The following is a 19928-nucleotide window of genomic DNA, read 5'->3' as shown; positions in this document are numbered from 1 at the left end:
ACCTACTCCTACCCCTGACTTTAAACTCACCTCCACTGTTTCTCCTCATTCTTTTCACATTTTACCTGAACACGAGCAGGCTAGACGTGCAGAATTCCGCAACAATTCCTTTATTCAGCTCCTTCATCAGCATCAGTTAGTGGTTAACACTACTAATTGTTGGGTGTGTGGGTTGATGCCGCATACTACGGATAAGGGAATTCCATATCTGGTGTTACCGTATAGCTCCCAAGGGTCTGCTCGAGCATTTCAAACAATGTTTCAAAGCGCACTGGGTTTCCACCCCATTCGAGAACCACGTTCCCCCTACTCTGGTCCTACCTCGTACCAAAAATCTTTGTCTATAGCAATAGAGGATTTAGATAGCGATATCTATGATCCCTCGCTTATCCCTGAAGAAGAGGTACAAGCCTATAGGGTCCTAAGTAGAGGCGAATATAGTGTGTTCACTGGTGAAAACAGCTTAAAAGCTCGCCTCCGATATGGGTCGTACCCCACACTGGCAATTTTTGTTTAATAGGTCGCGGCCGTAGATCAAAAGCCCGACTTGGAGAGAGTGCTTGCACTGAAAATTATATTTTGCCAATGGTCTCATCCCCTGTGTTTTTGGCTGCCAAGGGTACATACTTTATTTGTCATGATCGTGCGTATGCATGGTTGCCCTCTGACTTCATGGGCTCATGTTTTATCGCAAACTTGTTGCCTCCGACATTTACTGTAGATGCATATTATCACAAAATTAGAGTTGTGAGAGGCGTAATTAGCGAAGAGGATACTGCCGGTCAAGAGGCAGGAGACTTTTTCAAGGGTTTCCTCCCATTTTGGGGACCTATGGTTAATAGTAGGAACCTGAGACAGTTGACTCGAGTGGTAGAATCGACAGCTAATATTACTGCCAGTGCCCTTGGTAATATTACCACAGAACTTCAGGCGGATAGACTTATGACGTTACAAAACCGTATGGTTTTAGATGTGATCTTAGCAGATCGAGGTGGGGTATGTAAGGTGATCCATTCGAGCTGCTGTATTTTCATTCCTGATAACGCTCCGACTGTCTATCAAGCCATCTCGAAGTTGCATAAGATCTCCGAATCCATACACGTGGATGTAGGGGATTGGACGCTACTTGGATGGTTTTGGGGCCTGATGTCGACTTGGGGTTGGAAGATTCTGACGATCATTGGAGTCGTTGTAGTGTTCCTGTTCACGTGTTGCCTTTGCGTGCAGTGCGGTCCTGCCTTATGTGGCCTCTGTGCTACAACGTGTATGAGACAGCCACCTGTTACCAAAGGGTCTCGGTTGGACAGAGCTATGCTACAGCAACATCTCGAGGGTCTGATGAATATCGAATATGATTCCGACTAGTGCTTGCCTACATGAGGGCAAAAGGAGCGTCTGAGGTTCCGTGACAATTTTAAGTGATGTTTTCGACTCGCACGAATATGGTCGAGTCTGGTATCTAAGAACCGCAAATGACGAGTTTAGTAAGTGTGCGCAGTCTCGCTGTGCTAACTTAAACCGTTCGTTTGATATGCGGGTTTTTCATCTGTACCCACGGGTTCCATCTTAGATACGGCATCCATTTTGTCTCTTGCCCTCAAGTAGCCAGCGAACGGACACTGTCCGCTTCGTCACCCTGGGACTCTCAGGATATTTGTGGAAGACACATGTACTTTGTAAATATCTTTTACGATGAGGGGGATGATACTGTAAGGCAGATGGCCCCGCTCGAGGCTCATCTTGCCGTCCGGTTTATTGTCTCAGCCGTGCATCTCATTAGGCACGTCCCTTTGATGCCTGTATCTCGTGTTTCCCGATACCTCCCCTTTTACACTCTTTTCAATCCCCCACTGTCTCCATCTTCCTCTGCACCTGTCCTTGTCCCTATTTCAATCTGTTTTACTACCGATTAGAATTCACTAATGTTGGGAAGATGGGTTTTTACAGTTGGGAACCGCCAAATGTTTCCGCACTTATGTTCCGGACCTTATGTGTACCAAAGTGACCAAAGCGACCCCTCTGGGGGATAATTATGGGAACCAGGTTGTAAACTTTTGTGTACCATGTTGTCCTATGAGTAAATTCTGTATAAAAGGAGCGATCCACAGAACCAATTTGAAGCAGTCTCCCCAAGTTGCACGTGTTGTACTTGTTGTGACTTCTGTGTTCCCTGCAGTAAATAAACCTTGAATCTTTGACGCCGAAGGAAGTGTCCCGTGTCTCTGTAGTTTGTGCGCCGAAACAGGTATCCCATGAAGGTTATAGGTGTTGTTCCCTGGCACCGCTGGTACTGTTAAAAAGTCCAGTCCTTCAACCGAAAATCATCAAAATCACTATTTAGCATGAGCAGAATATCTCAACCAGGAGGTGAAGTTGAAAAACAAAAAAACCCACACTTTTTTCACAGGTGTAATGAATCAGAAACCCTTCAAAAATTGCACTGAAGACCCCGTAGTTTTTTAAAAATGGCAGCCCTCTACGTGCTTGCAAGGAGGATGAGAATAAATGTAGCAGCACAGTGCAGGAGGAGGATCCAGGAGAGGGTATTCAGAGTGCACATTACATTGCTGGGCCAAAATGAGGATGAAGTATATGACAAGTACCGTCTGAATCGTGCCATGATAATGCACCTAATTGCTGACCTGGAACCACGACTGCAGCACCAGACCCGTAGGACCAATGCCATACCTGTGTCAATTCAATTCAATTCAAATTCATTGATGCCATGCTGACAATGATACATACTCACATCACCTTCCCCAGAACCCCACAGCAGTTGAACCAGACGAAACAGGACTTCTACCAGGTAGCCCAATTCCCCCATGTCATAGGATGCATTGCCTGCACGCATGTTCCCATAAGTCCCCCCTCAGCCAACAAGTACATCTTCCGTAACAGGAAGTCCTAACACTCAATCAACGTGCAGGTCGTGTGCAATGCCAAGCTCAAATTACGAACACAGTGGCACAATTTCCAGGGAGCACACACAACTCATGTATATTCGGACACAGTGGCATCCACAGGCGTCTGCTCACCTGTGAATTTGGAGAGGGACAACTACTTGGTACATGCATATACCTATTCATTACATCATTATCACATATGTAATTGCATTACTGCCGCTAAGCCTTTGCTTCTCCCCTGTAGGTGACCGCGCATACGCCTTGCAGGAATATATCCTCACCCCCTACCTCAACCCAGCAACACCACAGGAGCAACGCTACGACGCGGCACATATTAGCACCAGAAATGTGGTTGAGAGAACATTTGAGATCCTGAAAAGTCGCTTCAGGATCTTACATAAGACTGGTGGTGCATTCCAATATAACCCCGAGACCTGGTGAAGGATTGTAGCAGTATGTGCCATGCTGCACAACATTGCAACCAGAAGGGGATACCAATTGTGATGGACGGAAATGACAACGATCGGGATGACCAACCACCCACACAACACTGACAGTTACATGTGCCAAACACAGCTTAAGGTCAGAGGAGGCGGACATACATCACACAACATCACTTCAGAGCCAGGTAAGAATGAGCCATCACGAAATATTGTTGAGTACAAATGTTTTATTCACATGAGCCCATGTCAAAGTATATATTCATATCTAGGAAACATGATGGTGATTGAATACTTTGTGAAATGAAATATAACTGTTAACAGCACGGTAGTGCAATCACAATATTTAAGTGGCCCATGGTTACACCACCATGGACAAATAGGCGGAACTGCATGTCTAGCGCCTCTTGCCACTACCCCCAGCCTCTTGTCGCATGGCTCCTCTACATCACCACGATGTGTTCCCGTGGCGGTTGAGCTGCACAAACTGCGCCTCCTGCTACTGGTCTCCGGCACGGACACACTACCCATGCTCGATGCTGCCTCACTACCCTCCTCCCCTTCCAAGGTGCTGGCACTCAATGTCCCAGACTGAAGATGTTCCACAGCAGTTGTCACTTGGCCTAAGGCCTTCGCAACATCCCCGCAGTAATGTCCTAGGTCTATCTGCAGTGACACAGAGCGGCGTGACAAGACAGCAGTGCTGTTGCAGAGCTTGGTGATGGCCCTAGTATATGCAGAAGAACAAAGCAAGCTCTGCCGATGCCTCCTGAGCTCACTGTGTTGTCCTGCTAGGACGGCACGGGTGAGCTCCTGTAGGGTCTTTTTAATTTCTTGATTCCCCTCTGCTCCAACTGTGGTTAGGTGACGCACACAGTCTGTCATCGTGCTGATGTGTTTGGTTAGTTTCTAGATCTGCAGGTTCATTGGGCCCATTTGTCTCCCCTGCAGGCGCTGAACACGTAGGATCTGGGACTCTACCCCACCATAGACATTTGGAGCCTGTTCAGATTCCGCTGCAATATTGCCCATGGACCTGCACCACTGTCTGGCTCAGCCACGTGCTGGTGTTGGAGCTGGCGGAGTAACACATGTCTGGCTGGGAACTCTTGTGGGTGCTGGGCTCGGCTCTGTTTCAATTACCTGCAGTGCGGAGACATGTGCCCTGCGTTTTGTTGGTGGTGATGGTGGTGTTGTCGGTGGTGGTGTGGATTGACGGTCCAGCAGAGTCTTTCCATCTGTCTCTGCCGGTGTCTCTGAAATGATGAGGCACTCGCTGTCATCTGAGTCCACCGGAGATGCATCTGTGTGTGAAACAGTGCATCGTTACGGTATACAATGTTTACAAGGCAATTATTACAACGCACTACCATTACAACAAAACTTTTACAACGCAAAATCCATTACAACGCATGCATTTACAACGCAGTCATTACAACGCATGACACTACAACGCACACCACTACAACGCATACCATTACAACGCAGTCATTACAACACATACCATTACAACGCATAACTTACTATCCAACACTTACCCTACTGTTGCACCCCCTGGAGTTAGAATAGTAATTTTAACCCCTACACTATCCAACACTTACCCTACTGTTGCACCCCCTGGAGTTAGAATAGTCATTTTAACCCCTACACTATCCAACACTTACCCTACTGTTGCACCCCCTGGAGTTAGAATAGTCATTTTAACCCCTACACTATCCAACACTTACCTTATATGCAATGTAGTGTAATGCGTTGTAATGGTATGCATTGTAAATGTACTATGCGTTGTAGTGGAATGCGTTGTAAAGGTAGTTTTAAAGTATTCGTTGTAATGGTATGCGTTGTAATGGTGTGCGTTGTAATGGATGTTGCGGTGTAAAAAATGCGTTGTAAAGGTAGGCGTTGTAAAAGTATGCGTTGTAACGTCATACATCCCATTGTTACTCTATGTGTTTATCATTTAGCCTACTTTTCACATAATAAATAACATAGTTAGACACACTTTTGGACCTGTACTGCTGTTCTCATTTCTTGTGCATTGGTGATTATCCATTCACACTTAGCTAACATGACTACAACTCCCATGATGCAATCCGTATGTGAGGGTATATGTGCAATGAACTTCTAACACTTTAATGAATTGCAATTCCAAAATAAATGCGAAATTGCTAGCCAGCCGACTCGCGCCAATCATCCATAAAATGGTTTCAGGCCGCCAGCATGGGTTCATCCCGGGAAGATCCACCACTGATCATGTGCAGAGGGCGATTACACTCTTTGACATTGCCAAGGTAGCAGGAGACCCTATGGCACTCATATTATTAGAGGCAGAGAAAGCCTTTGATAGGGTCTAATGGCAATATCTATGGGCGGCAATGAACAGAGTGGAATGGTGATACGGTTCATAAGTGCTATTCATATGCTATACACAAACCCTGAGGCAGTAGTAATGGTGAATGGGGCAATGTCAGGAAAAATAGATGTGACCAGAGGGACAAGACAGGGTTCCCTTGTTCCCCCTTATTATTTGCAATCTTTAGCGACCCGTTTATCTGCAAACTCGAAAACAATCAGGCAATCCCACCAATAAAATCCCAGAATGGCGTCACAAAGACTTTAGCCTATGCGGATGACATCGTGCTGGTTACAAGTGACCCAGGCAAAGCAGTCAATCAATCAACCAATCATTCAATCATAGCATTTATAAAGCGCGGTATATACGCATGGGGTTTCAAGGCGCTGGGGGGGTTCCGCTACTGCTCGAACAGCCAGGTCTTGAGGCGTCTTCTGAAGGTCAGTAGGTCCTGCGTCTGCCGTAGGGGTTCCATGTCTTGGCAGCGAGTTGGGAGAAGGATCTGCCGCCGGTGGTGGCTCTGTGGGTGACGGAGGCAATGGCGAGGTCGGCGGATTGTAGCTGGCGAGTGGGGGTATAGAAGTTGAGGTGGCTTTTGAGGTATGCCGGTCCGGTGTTGTGGAGTGCTTTGTGTGCGTGGGTGAGAAGCTTGAAGGTTACTCTCTTGGTGACTGTGAGCCAGTGCAGGTGTTTCAGGTGCGGGTGATGTGGCTGCGTCATGGGATGTCGAGGATCAGCCGTGCGGATGCGTTCTAGATGTGTTGGAGCCATTTGAGGAGTTTTGCCGAGACTCCTGTGTAGACGGCGTTTCCGTAGTCCAGTCTGCTGCTGACATGTGCCTGGGTGACCGTCCTTGTGGTTTCGGTGGGGATCCACTTGTAGATCCTGCGAAGCATGCGAAGGGTGTTGAAGCAGGAGGAGGAGACAGCATTGACCTGCTTTGTCATGGAGAGTGTGGAATCGAGGATGACCCCCTAGGTTGTGTGCATGGTATGTGGGGGTGGGTGCTGTCCTAGCGAGGTGGGCTACCAGGAGTTGTCCCAGGCCGAGGGGGTGGGCCCGAGGATGAGGACCTCTGTTTTGTCTGAGTTCAGCTTCAGTCTGCTGTTTCTCATCCAGTCTGCGATGGCCGTCATTCCCTCGTGGAGGTTGGTTTTGGCTGTGTGGGGGTCTTTGGTGAGGGACAGGATCAGTTGGGTGTCGTCTGCGTAGGAGATGATGTTGAGGTTGTGCAGTCGGGGGATGGGGGCGAGCGGGGCCATGTAAACGTTGAACAGCATGGGGCTGAGGGAGGAGCCCTGGGGAACGCCGCAGATGATCTCGGTGGCTTTGGAGCGGAAGGGAGGAAGGCGTACGCTCTGTGTTCTGCCGGATAAGAAGGAGGTAGTCCAGTCCAGGGCCTTCCTTGTATTCCTGAGTCGTGGAGGCATGTGCATAGGGTGTGGTGGCAGACTGTGTCGAAGGCGGCCGACAGGTCCAGGAGGATGAGTGCCGCTGTTTCCCCGTCGTCTAGCAGGGTTCTGATGTTGTCTGTGGCGGCTATGAGGGCTGTCTCGGTAATGTGGTGGCGGCAAAATCCGGACAGGATTCGTCTAGGATGCTGTTTTCCTCGAGGAACCTGGTCAGTTGTATGTTGATGGCCTTCTTGATGATTTTCTCCCTAAAAGGGAGCAGGGAAATGGTACGGAAGTTCTTGAGGTCCTTGGGGTCAGCCGTGGGTTTTTTCAGGAGGGCGTTGATTTCGGCGTGCTTCCAGTCCACCGGGAAGGTCGCAGTTTTGAGGAAGCAGTTGATGGCCTTCCAGAGGTGGGGTGCGATGGTGGTGCTGGCCCTGTTGAAGACGTGATGTGGGCAGGGGTCTGTCGGGGAGCCGGAGTGCACGGAGTTCATGATCTTGATGGTGTCGCTGATGTCGATGTTTGCCCAGGCGGTCAGGCAGTTGATGTGGGTGGCGGTCGTGTGGGTCTTGGTGATGGCTGGGGCGGGCGTGGTGATAAAGCTGTCGTGGATGTTTGCGATCTTGCGGTGGAAAAAGGTGGCGAGCGAGTTGCACAGTTCTTGTGAGGGGAAGATGTAGATGGCGCTGGAGGCGGGGTTGGAGATTTCTTTCACGATGTTGAAGAGCTCTTTGCTGTTGTGTGGTTGTGGTCTAGGCCGTCTTTGTATGAGGCTCTCTTGGCAGCTCTGATGAGATGGTGGTGGTTGCGGGTGTCGTCCTTGTGGTATTGCGGCTTTCCAGGGTTCGTTCGCAGATCCAGATCTTCTCTAGCTTCCGGCAGGTCTTGGGAGAACCAGTTTTCTTTCTTCCTGGTATGGATGGTGAGGGGGTTTCTTGATGGGGGCTAGGGCATTGGCGCAGTCTTCGATCCAGTGTCTGAGGTTGTAGGCTGCAGCATCTGGGTCGGTCGGTTCTGCTGGCGGGTGATGGGCGAAGGTGGTGTTTAGCTGATCATCAGTGACTTTGCTCCAGTGGCGACGGGTCATCTGTTGGTTGCAGTGGGGGGGCGACCTGTTTTCGAAAGGTGAAGTGGATGCAGCGCTGGTCGGTCCAGTGGAGTTCGGTGGTGTGGTTGAAGGAGACATGGGTGCTAGCTGAGAAGATGGGGTCCACCGTGTGGCCTGCGGAGTGGGTGGGTGTCGTGACGAGTTGCCTGAGTCCGAGGTTGGCGAGGTTGGCGGTCAGGGTGGAGGAGTTGGGGTTGTTGTTGTTCTCAAAGTGGTAGTTTAGATCCCCGAGGATGATGTAGTCCGAGGAGGCAAGGGCGCTGATGAGGTCGGCGATTGCGTCGCAGAACTGTGGTTGGGGTCCGGGGGGCCTGTAGACGAGCGTTCCACTGAGGGTAGTGTTGGGGTCGGTGTGGATCTGGAAGTGTAGGTGTTCGGTGGTGCAGAGGGTGTCGGCGTCAGTGGTATAGACATTGAGGGTGTTTCAGTGGATGATGGCGATTCCTCCTCCCAGTCCGTTGGTGCGGTCCTTGCGGATGATCTTGTATCCTTCCAGGATGGCTATGGAGACGTACGGTGCAGAGGAGGAGTTCAGCCAGGTATCGGTCAGGAAGGCGACGACTTGGGTGTGGGTGTTGATTAAGTCCCACAGTTCTACGGCGTGTTTCCTGGCGGAGCGGGTGTTGAGGAGGATGCACTGCAGGTGGTTTGCTTGTTTGGCGGGTGCGTTGGCGGGCCAGATGCCGGTGTAGCTGCAGTTCCGACAGAAGAAGGGCCCTTGGGTGCGCCTTGAGTCAGCCAGGCAGCAGGTGCTAGATCGTCCGGTGTTGAGTGCGTGGAGGTTGCTGTTGGTGTAGTGGAGGCAGATGTTGTGGCCGTCACGGGAGCCAGGGGTTCTGGCTCTGGGCACGGTCCAGGAGCGGACAGTCACAGACGGGCTTGCCTTAGGCGAGTGGGTTGGGAGGGAGAACAGCTGGGTGGCGGGAGCGGTGTGGCGAATGGGCGTCTGGGGGCAGGGCCGCAGGGGAGGTCAGTGGCGGGAAAAGTGGGGAAGAATCTGGCGCAGGTGTGGGGTGGAAGAATCCGGTGGCAGGGCTTGCAGAGGCAGCTGGAATGCGGCGTAAAAAAGAGGAGCAGAGGAACCCAGGTCAGAGACCGGGCAGCGGCGTGGGGGCGACCTGACCTGAAGGCAGGGATGAGCAGTAAAAGAAATGGAAGAAGAGGCTAAAAACTTTGGGAAGATTTCTGGGTACAAGCTGAACCAGGAGAAAACCCAGATAGTTATCAATAACAAAAATACATGTAGGGATGATCGGGTAGTAGAGAGTGCCACATATCTGGTGGTTACCATCACTGCCAATCTGGATAAGCTGGTACCGTTCAACATGGACCCGCTTATAAAACAAACTGAAAAAGATCTCAATAGATTACACAATCTGCATCTAACTATAGTGAGTAGAGGCAAAGCAAAAAAAATTCAATTTTTCCCAAAATGTTTGTACTTTTTTAGGACAATTTGTTTAGAGTTTATGCCACAGGTATTTAAAGATATATGTTCTCTCTATTCATTTGGGGATATAGAAGTCCGCTTAGGGTGCTCGGATACATCTCTCTCCCGAAAGAAAGAGGCGGCCTCGCCCTGCCTAATTTTAAAATGTATTGGTGGACCACGATTTTGAAATACTGTAATGAGTTATTAACCCCAAAGAGGAATACTGGGCAAGATGGAGATATACCAACACCACAAGAACTTATTCTGGGCAATGAGGCTAGTGAGTATCCATGGTGACATACATACAATTGCTACTTTAAAAGAGTATGCTTCAAAACCCTGACAAGTCTTCACATAGCCTAGAATAACATGCGTAATCTCCTGGGAATTGGAAGGTTCTCTTACTATACTACTTTATCCAGAAATAATAATCTCCCGGAGATCTTTAACTATACATGTATGAATAAATGACTAAATGCAGGGATTACCAGGTGTGGCTGTTTTTATTCTTCAACGGGGCCTAACCTCATCGCTGCTAGAGTTTTTCCCCTGCTGTGCTGGACAGCAATAAAAACGGGTGTGGTCATGACGAGCTCAGCTCGTCATAAACACTTGAGAGGTATATGCCATGACGAGCTGAGCTCGTCATGAGCATGGAAGGGGTTAAATCATTAGAAGATATAAGAAGTGAATGCACACTAGATCAGAGAGATTTCTTTAAATTTTTGCAAGTTAGAGATTTTTTAATAAAAAAAGGGGTGGACGATCCAAATTTCAGAGAATTCAGACAATTGAAATAATAAATAAAAATGAAACTGTTAAGATAGGGGAAATTTACGATAGCTTGGTCGCCACACTCCCTGATGACATGAATACATTTATTGTTAAATGGCAGGACAAACTGGGGACAACAGGGGAGACAGGTCTGAGATCTTATGAGTTATCCCAATCTATATTAATGTCGGCCAGACTACAAGCCCAATACTATAAAACATTTTTCCAGTTATATTATACACCAAACCGGATAGCCAAATGGGGATCCGGTAAAGGCACAGAGTGCCCGCGGTGTGCTTTATATGAAGCTGATATTTTACACATATTAGCAACATGCGATACATTACGACCTTTGATTAGGGCCATCTCTAAATTCCTCTCGAAGTCACAACAGGAGAAATAATGTTAGGTATAGATGGAGATATCCGGGCAAATTATTTGCAGGGGTTGATATTTATTTCTATGGCAGTATACAGAATATGTCTGGCCTCGGCATGCCTGGACCCAAACCCACCGGCATTCCAACAATGGCGGTTGCAATTACTGGCCGCATACATCCTAGAGATAGCCAATCTATAGAAGGAAGGGACGGAACAAGAGGAAACCTGGCTGATGATGGCTGATAGCCAGAAACCGGTTCTAGGATGCTTGATTCCGGTCCAGGGAAGACAGGGCTCGGCAGTTCGGGCTGGACTGTTCCCATGAGGTACAGGGTCAAGCCTGATTTGCATATGGCCAATGGATTTAGGCCCATATCTCTGCAATGGGGTGAATGTATGACATCGTTCTGCATTCTGTCCATTAACTGTTGTTTTTGCATTTGTCACCCCAAGTGGGACAGGTATGCTCAGACGTGAGTCCTGTGCTCTCCACACCACTGGAGTCAAGCTATCCTGGCTGATGATGGCTGATAGCCAGAAACCGGTCCTAGGATGCTTGATTCCGGTCCAGGGAAGACATGGCTTGGCAGTTCGGGCTGAACTGTTCCTATGAGGTACAGGGTCAAGGCTGATTTGCATATGGCCATGTCATAACTGGGGTGGTGTGGTGAGCAAAAAAACAATGAATTTAGGCCCAGATCTCTGTAATGGGGTGAATGTATGACATTGTTCTACATTCTGTCCATCAACTGTTGTTTTTGCATTCGTCACCCCGAGTGGTACGGGTATGCTCAGATGTGAGTCCTGTGCTCTCCACACCACTGGAGTCAAGCTATCCTGGCTGATGATGGCTGATGGACAGAAACCAGTCCTAGGATGCTTCATTCCGTTCCAGGGAAGACATGGCTTGGCAGTTCGGGCTGGACTGTTCCCATGAGGCACAGGGTCAAGGCTGATTTGCATATGGCTGGTGTGGTGAGCAAAAAAACGATGGATTTAGGCCCAAATCTCTGTACTGTGGTGAATGTATGACATTGATCTGCATTATGTCCATCAACTGTTGTTTTTGCAATTGCATTTAAGGAATCACAAATTGACATTCCTTAAATGCAATGCATTAAAGTAAAGAAACTAGCGATTTCGCTAATACGGGGCGCAAATTACCATAAAGTTAAACTTCATGGTAATTTGCAAAAACTTTGAATAAAATGCACTAAAGTGCATTTTTCAAAGTTCAATTTTACATGCACACATGCCCTTGGGGCACGTGTGTGCAAGATGTACTCATACGCAGATTTCAGCGGTGCAACCGGGTGTCCTTTAGTCCCCCTGGCACACTTGAAATTGCATTCTCAATTTTCGATTCTCTAATTGAGGATTGCAAATTGAGAATGTCTTCCAATTCTGAATGGGGAGGTATTCCTTAATTGCAACTCGCAATTTGCGATTCGCAATTAAGGAATGTTTAGAAATCACTATTTTTTAAGCAATTTCTAGATCCATAGCCTTTTGCTATTTCTTATTAGCGAATCCTTATTTTCCGCTAATAAGGAATCGCAAATGGCATTGTTGATGCATGTGCCACATAGTTGTGTTTTGTTTTTGCGTGCCTTAAAGTGTGAAAGTGAAGAAATCCGAGATGTGTTCAAGTCCTTATTCTAGGCTAGACCAAGACAGGAAGTTTGTTGCACTGTCACATTCAAGAAGGTAATCTGCTGTGGTATGAGGCATGCTCTAAATATTGCCTCAGTTCCGTGAACTTTCCAATCTTTAGTCCTCCAGACAGATTTTGTGTCTATAGTGTCCCTCCAAAAGTCAAAACCTTGTAAAGACAGCTGGGAAAAAAGGAAGAAATGTATCTGTTTTGTGTTGGTGAGACAATTTTTCTTTGCAGATGTGGGTGCAATCTTATAATAATAAGAGTTTGAGTTTGAAGTGTTAAACCCAGAAAAATATGTACACTTTCAATCCAGTGTCTGTGAATTACCTTTTGGTGGTGTTGGGCAATGTTCTCATTGATGGTAAGTAAAAACATTCCATTGAATACTTGCCTTGTGCCAGAAATGATGACCATAGTGTTGGTAACAATAAATGGTGTCAACATCTGATGTTTCATCATACAGTTAATTTTTAGAAATAGCAGCACTTTGTCCTAAATCAGATAGAATGCTATTGAAAGTTTCAAAGTCCCAATCATCAGATCATGTACTGGAGGTGATGATATCATTTAAAGACATTTTAAATGCAAATAGTAGTTTTAAAAGTTCAGTGGGACCAAATACATCATATGAAACCCTATCCCAAACTATTCCTTCATGAATTGGACCTCCTGTAATGTTTAAAAAAGGACAGGTCTCTTCTTTCAAGATGATATGGCATATGTGGTTTCAGGACCAAGTTCACATGTGGTACTGCAGAGGGTTCTGTTAGATAATGTCCATTCAGAAGCAGGAAAAAAACAATCACTACACCTATCCAGAGGATTAGGAATAATAGACTGACTGCAATCCAGAGCTGTAGCCAGGAAGAAACAAAGTAAGTTTTTTTTCAGCCAGAGGTAGATGATATATACTTTTTCTTTGCAGGAAATGGAAGCTAGCGGTGACTAAGGTTCACTCGGATCCAGAGAGAAGGTATCAAAATCGATGAAGTAACCAGATGTTGATCGATCTATCTTTGGTAGCTTCTAGGTTTTGTTGAACTTGCAGATGACTTGTTTTGAGGGATATTCACATAGATGTCAGTATTAAGCTCAATTGAGATCTGTGTTTCAGTTGTGCTTTGTTGTTGTTCAATTTCAACAGGCACAAGTTTCATGTCACTGTTGGCAGCTCCGTTAGATCGTAGAGTAGAATCTTCAATTGTTATTAATCTTTCTGTCTGAACTTCCTGTATGGTAGCGAGAGGAGATCGATGTCTACCCAGGAGCCCACACGGCCAGCTATTCAGTATTAGCCACAAAGTGTGGTTTGATCAGGATCGATGGCGACAAATCTCTTTTCTTTTTTGCCGGCAAGAGGCAGAAGAAGTACTGTCCTTGTCCCTTCAACAGCCAGGACCAGTACAGGCTTTCTGTATGATGATCCAAATTCTTTTTTGTCCACAATCTTTCCTCTGACCAGGTCCTTGATCATTGGAACCCAGGCAGGTCTAGCCAGAAAAGCTTTAAATTCCCCAGTGGCAATGCTTTTTACCTGGACATTGCTTTGTAATTCCTGGAATCCATTGAGTTCCTGTAAAATAGCCAAACGTTTATTGATGTTGAATGCTTTCTCATCTGCCACTGTGCTGCCACATTCGGGGTTGAGTACCCAATTTCTTGTCCCAAACAGGACCTGGTATGGAGTACGGTCTCCCAGGGAGCTTCTTTGCATGTTATTGAGTGCCCTCTGGATACCATAGAGGTGATTGACCCTACTGCCTTCCGAGCCTAGTATCCTTGCTGTTAGCGATCGCTTTAAGGTCTGGACTTCCCACTCCATAATCAAATTTCTCTCGGGATGATACAGAGAAGAGTACCGTAATGCAACACCCATACGTTCTATGACTCCCTTGGAAGCCCGAGAGCTAAACGCAGGGCCACGGTGGGAATGTAATGTGCCAATTGCGTATGTCTCTATAAAGACTTGCAAATCCTTTATACCAGTTTGGGTGTCAGCTGAGCGCTGGGGCCAAACAAACAGGAATCTAGAGCATGAATCTACTGCCACCAAGATGTACTTGTAAGCCTCATCATATTGTAAGGGGCCACAGTGGTCCAGAAAGATACATGTGAGTGGTCTATCTGAAATCAGAAGTGGTATTTGTGGTGGACGTGCTATGGTGCAAACCTTCATCTGCTGACAGATGTCGCACTTAAGGACAAATACTTTTGTCATGTTTGGTAAGACCTCACCACCAATAATGTCATTTTAGTAATGAAATTATTGAAGTAATACCTGCATGTGCTGAACCCAGACCCTTGTGCGAAGCTGGAATTAAACCTAGTCTGCGATCTATATTTGGTATTAATCTATCCCCGACTCCTGGAATTTGAGCCTACAGAATATTTTGGTCATGTAACTTTTAGGAGTACTTCAGAGGAAAGCTTTTTGGCACGACTGAGCTGTTTTTGCGTGAAGCAATGACATCTACCATTATGTTTCTGTCTACTCTCGTGCAAGAATGAGTGATTGCAAGTACAGCAGCAGCTTGCACTGTCGCCGTGGCGGCTTCATCAGCCAATGAATTCTGTCTATGCCAACACGTTAATACTCAGCGTATGAATCACATGAGCCTGTGTCAAGCCCTTTTTCAGACCTGTCTCTTGTTCCCAAAGCAACTTATGCTTGATTGTGCAACCTTTTTAGTCTTTAAAACCATTCTGACCCCAGTAGTGAAGATATTCATGGTAGGACTGGACACAGTAAAAAGAATCGCACACAATGATTCTGGGGAATACTCAATCTGTATTTTTTTTGTGCTAGTACTAGGGCTTTTAGTTTTTCCAGCTGAGCCGTGCAATCTCCTATTATTGCTAGGACGGAATTTGTCGTCCTGAGTACAACCCTTTTTAATCACACATGCTTTGCTGTATTGCTGTTTACTGTCTATGGCTGGCTGAGCTGAACTATCAGTGTAAATCATATATTCATACTGATCCGGAGGCATTATTTCATCCGGGAGAGGATATTCTTGTTCTTACTGCAAATATTCTTGTAAATCCAATTTATACTCCACATCTGTTGCAGTGAGAGAATTAGCCCGTTGTATCAAACTTGGATGTAGTGCTTTGGTGTTAGGAACGCTTGCTTTTGTTACAGCATTTAAGGTTGGTACGGGCGTTATGATAATAATTTGTTTCCCCTGAGCAGGTGCTCTCTCTCTCACTACAGCAGTCTGTACTGCTGTCAGTATTTTTTCAGTTGATGCAAGTGTAGCCGAATTGACCCGTGATTACACAGATCACCACATTTGTGGTGTTTACATGTGTATGTAAATGCTTGGAAGCTATTATGTCAGCTTGTAGTGAACAAAGTATATATGTGTGTTCCAGTGTCCAAGGTTGAACTGAGAAATCAGGTCAGATTAAATCGTAGAAAGATTTTTCTCTTTCTGTGTAATTTAAAATGTATCAGAGTCTTTGGCGGTTGGAGCAGTGCATATTTTTCTCAAAAGTTAGCTTCTAGGACTTTCCTTTCCCTAGACAACTCATATCCCAAAAATAGGACATTTTGGTGGGCAATTTTAGATTTTTTAAAGTTACATTTGTAGCCCTCAGAGGCGAACCCCAAAATGATGTTGTTCACTCTGGTCAAATGAACCAATAATTTATCGCCGGCAGATAAATATCATCTACATAGGAAAATGCCTAGTTATGTCCCCCTCCAATTGAATGTGTTATTTCATATAACTGGTGTGGGACACTTACCTTAGTATCTGGTGTTTCCACGGTGATGTGTTCATTCAATACCGTTGTCACCAGAAATTCCATCAGGTACTGGTGAGCTATTGTTACTTCTGCTGATGTGTCTAGCATCGTCAGAGCCTATTCCCCATTGAAAAGCTGAGTCCTCAGTTGCCAGGAATTTCTTATTTTAAGTCCTGCTTCTTCTTCTTAAATTGAGGTTTTGATTTTGCTTTATCTTCTTTTTTGATAGTCTGATGTATGATGTGTATCTCTGGACTTTGTTTGCTCTTCTGATCTATTTCCTGAAGTCCTTTCCTCTTGGTATTTTTTTATGCACCCTGGAAGGAACAAGAGGAACGTGTATCAGTATCCTGATACCTGTCAGGTTTTTTAATGTTATCACGATTCCTAAGATTATACCTCCTTTCAGAGGGCTCCTGCTGAGAAGAATGCCCCTTTGATTGTGATCTATTCTCTCTATTTTTTGTTTTTTATTATCCCATTTCCTTTTTGAAGAATCAGTTGCTTGCATGGTGCTATCCTTTTCTTTACTACCCAGTACTTGTTGTTTCATAGCTCTGGCTCTCAAATTATCTATACCTAACTCAGGGTATGCATCTTCGACCTTTTTTGGTAATTCTTGCTCCTCCTATGCAGGAGTGGATTCCCTCAGGCGTTGGGGTATAGCCACCGCTGCTGCTTCCTCTTTCATGTTTGCTAGCATAATTCTAGATACCTGGAAAAAATTGCCTAATAATTTCATCCCTAAGTTCATAGCTGGTTCTGCGATACAAAAGGGGATGATGGACGGAGCGTTTGAGCAAATCAAACACTCACCCCCAGTCAATTGATCTGGGTTTAATCCATCACCATTCTTTAGCCCACTCAGCCACTCCAGTTCAGACATGGCCATATGCAAATCAGTCTGACACTGTGCCTCATGGGAACAGTCCAGCCCGAACTGCCAAGCCATGTCTTCCCTGGACCGGAAACAAGCATCCTGGGACCGGTTTTGGATTTGTAATCCTCATCAGCCAGGCTATCTTGAATCCAGTGGCCAAGTGAGCAAGCGTCTCACGTCTGAGCATACCCTGCCACACTTAGGGCAAACAAAGCGATACAAAAGGGGATGATGGACGGAGCGTTTGAGCAAATCAAACACTCACCCCCAGTCAACTGATCTGGTTTAATCCATCACCATTCTTTAGCCCACTCAGCCATCCCAGTTCAGACATGGCCATATACAAATCAGTCTGACCCTGTGCCTCATGGGAAAAAGCCAGGCCGAACGGCCAAGCCATGTCTTCCCTGGACCGGAAACAAGAATCCTGGGACCGGTTTCGGATTCATAATCCTCATCAGCCAGGCTATCTTGAATCCAGTGGCCAAGTGAGCAACGGACTCACGTCTGAGCATACCCTGCCACACTTAGGGCGAACAAAGCGATACAAAAGGGGATGATGGACGGAGCGTTTGAGCACATCAAACACTCACCCCCAGTCAACTGATCTGGGTTTAATCCATCACTATTCTTTAGCCCACTCAGCCACCCCAGTTCAGATATGGCCATATGCAAATCAGTCTGACCCTGTGCCTCATGGGAACAATCCAGCCCGAACTGCCAAGCCATGTCTTCCCTGGATCGGAAACAAGCATCCTGGGACCGGTTTCGGATTCATAATCCTCATCAGCCAGGCTATCTTGAATCCAGTGGCCAAGTGAGCAAGGTTCTGCTCCATACTCATTCTCTATTTGTCTTAATAATTCTGGTATCACTGCTATTGAAGGAATACCATGAGTTCCAGTGTATATGCTCCTGGTAACTGAGCAGAACGTTAATGTCCTCGTATGGACAATATTCTTTCGGTGTAAGTAGTGTAAGTATGAAATGTATTTGTGCGTGCATCTGCAGGTGTGAATTTAACCCATAAATAGAATAACTAAGTCCTGAATGACTTGTGTGCCTCAATCACAAATGTTGCAGTACCACCTAGTACTGAGACTCCAAACTCTGCTAGTTTTAAAGTAAGTGCATTTCTGACATTTTCAGAAATCTTAATAGCACCTTCCTGCTCCCCTTCCCCCACTGCATTTGTATGTAATGCTGGTGCGGCGTTCTCTTCAACAGACATTGTTGAAAGAGTTTCAAGGCAAATGAGATAAGGTTTTGTGCAAAATGTAGGTGTAGGAGAGTAGGATCTGCTTTTTATAGAACACCTCCACTTTTTGCTGATGTTTCAGTGTTTTCAAATTAGTCTGGCTGGGATCCTGCTATTCAGGACAGCAACCTAGCTGCTTTCTCTTATAAACTGATTGCATGTACTGTAGGTACATTCCAGATTGGAATCTGGAGTACTCTTATAAGTCCCTAGTATATGGTCTACAATATACCCAGGGCATAGGTACCACAGAGGCCTTCCAGGGTCTGTAGCATATATTATGCCACCCTTGAGAAGCCACTCAAATTGATACCACATGTCTGCTACTGTGTAAGGTGGCACTTGCACCCCTTACTTATATATAGGTTCACTATATCTACCTTATCACTGCACATTTAAACCTATCAGTTACCCCTATGGCAGGCCTTTTCAATCCTGAAGGCGGGTACTGGGTTTTGTGTGAGAGTGTGCCCATGCATGAGCAGGGCCCCTCTGCAGCCGTTGGAATCTATTCTCCGGGGTTGCTCTGTGATGCAGCCATATCATATGCTCTTAAGTGCATTATAATCTCATGGTAAATGCTAACTTTAAAACGGCTGCCCAGAAAACTGTTGTGATTGGTGTCAAACACCTTGGAATCATACCTCCACACCAGTAACTGTTCTGGGAGGTATGAATCCACCCCCTTAGAGGGAGAAATATGACAGCACTGGTACACCCGGTACCTGCATTCTTGACCCTGGCACCACAAGATGGATGCTGCCAGCCACAGACACACTGGCAGGGGAGGGCTGGACAATAGGTTTTTCTGTCACAGGCAGGTGTAACCACCTCCCAGACAGGCTTTAGTATATTGAGGCTGGGTGGGTGCACCCCAAGAGTGCTTTGATGTCTGCACTGGGGGCACATTTGGTACCCCTGTGAATGGTCCAGCTCAAACCGGTTGCAGGGTTTATTAGCCCCTGCTCTGGTGCAAAACTGGACAAAGGATATGGGTGTAGCCACCCCTCTGTCCTGACCCTCCCATAGGTGGGTCCTCAGAGTTCCTCCCCCCCCCCCTCCCTTGGGTATAAAGTAGGAACCCCTGGCTAGAGGACTTTAGATGTTACTTGGATGAAACTTTGCTACAGAAACCAAGTACTTCGATGATCTACACTGCGCTAGATGACTGAAGAATCTCCCTTGGAGTAAAGGAGTTACTCCCCTGCTAAGCAGGCACCAAAGACACATCTGACAGGTTTGCAAGTCCAAAGTTCCTGAGGACTCTAAAGTCTTTTGCAATACAGGAGGTGGGTTTCTAAGTGTCCCTGAGGTTGACTAGTGTGCTCAGAGAAACTGAGACCCGTATCAATCGTGGGGAACGTGCAACTAGAACCCCTGGGCACCGTGTCCATTTGCAGAAGCATCTGCTTTCTGGCAAACCCTGAAGCTGTGCTTTGGGCTACTTGTATTCCAGACCCCTAGCAGTGATTCCACTGAAGATTACTGGCCTACACTCCGTGAGTGTTCAGTGGGTTGGTATTTTGTGATTCTTCTCAAGGTCTCTTTGCGATCCCTGGTCCATTGGCTTGTGGGTCCCCGAGAAGGCAACTT

The sequence above is a fragment of the Lissotriton helveticus genome, chromosome 4_1 (genome assembly GCF_964261635.1).
Source record: "Lissotriton helveticus chromosome 4_1, aLisHel1.1, whole genome shotgun sequence".
Taxonomy (NCBI): domain Eukaryota; kingdom Metazoa; phylum Chordata; class Amphibia; order Caudata; family Salamandridae; genus Lissotriton; species Lissotriton helveticus.
Note: the sequence above shows the minus strand (reverse complement) of the source record.